Raw genomic sequence first — 4,392 nt, 5'->3', positions numbered from 1 at the left:
ATATATATATATATATTTAGACAAATATTATTGAATAGCACGGAATTATTCTGTTTTACAATTTTCCTTTTTATCTTCTCCAATCTCCGAATAGTCCTTTTTGTGTTTTTCTCGAAATTGTATATGTTGGATCCTTAATCGCGAGCGCTTTCGACAGAAGTACTTTTATCATCCTCAGGCATATTGTAGAAATAAATGTAGGGATTGTTTTTTTAATTTACTTATATATATATATATATATATATATATATATATATATATATATATATATATATATATTTCCTAGTCACGTGGTAATTTGTTACAAGTTAAGTGGGCGAATTTTTTTTTTTTTTTACATATATTAAACAGATTTATGTATACAAACACATATATACATTATTAAACATTTATCCCAAACATTTCAAAACGTTCCGGCTGCACTCATAATTAATATTATTTATTTGAGGCTTATTTGTTTTAATGTACAATGCTTCGAGTATTCTTAGCCTATTTACATTTCTCTCACTCTGTAATACTCTTGTATTTTCTACCATAATTCTTCGAAATTCCGAATGTTGGCAGCCATGTCCCTTCAAATGTTGTGATATGGAGCTAGAGTCAGAGAGGTGGAGAGTCAATCTTCGCGACAATGTATTAGTTGTTGAACCAACATAGCTACTAATATTGGAGATAAAAAGGAAAATTGTAAAACAGAATAATTCCGTGCTATTCAATAATATTTGTCTAAATGAGAAAATGCTGCCTAAATATATACAATATATATATATATATGTGTGTGTGTGTGTGTGTGTGTGTGTGTGTGTGTGTGTGTGTGTGTGTGTGTGTGTGTGTGTAAGCTTCTTAATAAGGTTATTATGAATTTTGGAATACATTCGTTATAACAAAGTGACTCATTATTCTTTTGTAAAGATTACCATTTAAGGATTGTGTCTGTTCAAACTTGCACCCGCTCCTTAATAAAGATTGATTATATGTATTATTATTCATCGGAATGCTGTTCTCATCTTGAGTATGATTTTCATAACGTTTCGGTCGATATAACCTCCGACCTTCTTCGGGTGTATCTTATCGAACTCGGGAATGTTTCTGTCGAACTCGAGAATTTGGACGAAATTTCGAGCGGAACTCTTTATTTACTTCACGGGGCTAGCGTGCTCTTGTTCCGTCAGCCATGACTGGATAGAGGTCCTAACTAATTCGCAAATGTATATTTCGGTCGCCCACGTAGTGCAGTGGTTAGAGTACTGGGAAAAATCAATTGTAAAAGTGATATTCTTCTAAAGGTTGAAGGTTCAATCGTCAGTGTGGGCGACCGAAATATACATTTGCGAATTATTTAGGACCTCTATCCAGTCATGGCTGACGGAACAAGAGCACACTAGCCCCGTGAAGTAAATAAAGGGTTCCGCTCGAAATTTCGTCCAAATTCTCGAGTTCGACAGAAACATTCACGAGTTCGATAAGATACACCTGAAGAAGGTCGGAGGTTATATTGACCGAAACATTGTGAAAATCACTCATCTTTTCTGTCAGTCTAGTTCTCTCTTTCTCTCTTTCCTCTTTATTTCTTTCTCTCTCTCTCTCTCTCTCTCTCTCTCTCTCTCTCTCTCTCTTCGCACTCTCTATTTCTCTCTCAGTCTGAACATCTGGGCAAAAGTAGTGAGCAACAATGAATTCATGAATGCCTCGAGGGAGATAGATAGATGAAAATTCATAGCCGTCAACGCCTGTACCAAGCAGGAAACTATCTGAATGAATGAGTTACGATTCCAGTCGATGTGGAGCCAACATCGCAACCTGATATTTTCGAAGAGTTCTTCCCATTAAAAATTCATTCTCGACTACGTCATCGCATTGAAGATATTGTTCCAATTATTCAGACATTTGCATAATTAATTATATTATGGCTTAGCAATCGGAGAAAAGATTTTCACTAAGATGTCTGAAATTAATTTTAGTTCGACGATGGAATTAATTATTGCGCGCAAAATAATTGATTCGTTCGTCGACTAGAAATTATATATCCGAATAAATGACCAGGAGAAAAAAAAGAAAGGGAAATAAAAATCAATATATATATATATATATATATATATATATATATATATGCCTGTTCTACAAGTACTTTAACGGTGATTGCGCCAACGATCTGCAAGCACTTGTACCTTCTCAACGTAAACACCCCCGACAAACCCGACAAGCAGCTAAATCCCACCCCTTCACAGATGAGATCCCTAGATGTAAGAGAGCCTTCTACTCCAGTATTTTTTTCCTCAGAACCGCTAGACTTTGGAATTCCCTTCCGGGTTCCTGCTTCCCCAACTGTACTGACATTCAGAAGTTCAAGTGTAACATGAACCGACATCTTGCTGCCCAACTCCCCACATAATATCTCTGTAGCTTATGTCCCTGATATTATCCCCAACATCAAAGTGGCAATGTGCCTTGTTTGGGGTGAAAATGTAATTAAATTATATATATATTAGTTGATAGCGTGTTTTATTTTTGCAATTTCAAACTCCGTACGTAACATTCTTACTTTTTTTTATTAACTACACAGAATTTAATTAGACTTAGAAATTTAAGTGTTTTTGTTTTTATCTTTTTGCATGATGAGGTCTATAGGTTCAAACCCTTTACGTAAATTTCTTAATGTATATATATGTATATATATATATATATATATATGTGTGTGTGTGTGTGTGTATGTATGTGTACATATATATATGGATATATATATATATATACATATGTATATATACATATATATATATATATACTTGTTTATTGTTATATAAACATGCTCACATCCCGCTGCTACAAATAGCCACTTGTTTCAATCAAACAACAGATATCATCAGGCAGCGACTTGACTATTCAAAAGTTCAATGAATAATGGATTTTTATTTTAGGTAGGAACTCTTTAAAAGTTGGAGTTAAAAAACTTAAAACACAGAACTTTAATTATAAGATGTAAAGAGGGAGGGGCAATTTAAATAAAGTTAAAAGATTTTAATAGAGAGAGAGTGATTAAAAAAAGAAATAGAGAAAGAAAATAAATAGAGAAAGAAAATAGAGAGAAAAAATATATATATAATATGGAGAGGAAAAGAAAAAAGATATAAATGGTTATTATAAAGAGAAGGGAAACGAAAGAATGATGCGATATAGTTAAAGAGAGAAAGAGAGAAAGTAAGAATTTGACAGTATATAGAAACAGAAAAAGAAAAAGATCTGCGTGTCAACCAATTTATAAACAGTTATACAATTCAGAAATGAGACGTTATTACAAATACAAACAGAAAATACAATCTAAGCGTTAGAAATGAACATGTCAAAAAAGACAGCGAATGTATCCAACCAACATATTTATCATCTCACATACGTCCACGAGTAATATCAACGCAGTTCAAACATACGTCTACAATTAATTAAGCCTTTTATACTAAATGATATAAGTTTAAAGTTTTCGCATTTTTATTAAATAAATATATAAATAAAAGAAAAAAAACAATAATGACAAAACAATATTAAAATTATTATTAATAAAAAAAAATTATTATTAATAAAAAAACAGAATAAAATTAATATTTATTATCTTTTTAATATAACATATTTAGCCAAAAGAGGGGATTAAAAAAATTAAATAGGACTAATAGTTATAAATAATAATCTACTAATATTTATGTATATAAAAAGAATACAATACATATATATATGCATACATATACACATATATACACATACATATACACATATATACATATATATACATATATATATATACACATATACATACATATACATATACACACATAAATATACACATGCATATAAGTAAAGGTGTAACTCTAAACTATTAAGTTGAAAGTTTAAGCTAGCTAAGTATAAATATAAAGTCATATTAAATCACAAATTAATACATTCAAGACAGTATTACTAAGAACATAGATACAAGTACACTTACATATAAATATATAAATATATTCAGGCAAAAGAAGTAATTAAATCAACAAAATACTCAAAAGTAGCGACATACAAGTAGATAGTAACAAAATTAAGAATAGTAAAATATATATGTATATACCCACAGAGAACCAACAGACATACAAATAAACATATATATATATATATATATATATATATATATATATATATATATATAAACATATATACAAAAAATACACAAATAAATGCACGCACTCATATACTAATATACAACAACGCACACACACATATATACGCACACATAAATATGTATAATTCACATAAACTATATATATAGAGATACATATGAATACAAATTATTTGGTAAGAGTACAGTGGATGCATACACACATAAAAGCATACAAATGGATTGAATAAATATGGGAGGGTATACAAAATAAT

The sequence above is a fragment of the Euprymna scolopes genome, chromosome 16 (genome assembly GCF_053919585.1).
Source record: "Euprymna scolopes isolate OS-2025 chromosome 16, ASM5391958v1, whole genome shotgun sequence".
Lineage (NCBI taxonomy): Eukaryota > Metazoa > Mollusca > Cephalopoda > Sepiida > Sepiolidae > Euprymna > Euprymna scolopes.
This window is presented reverse-complemented; position numbering follows the sequence as displayed.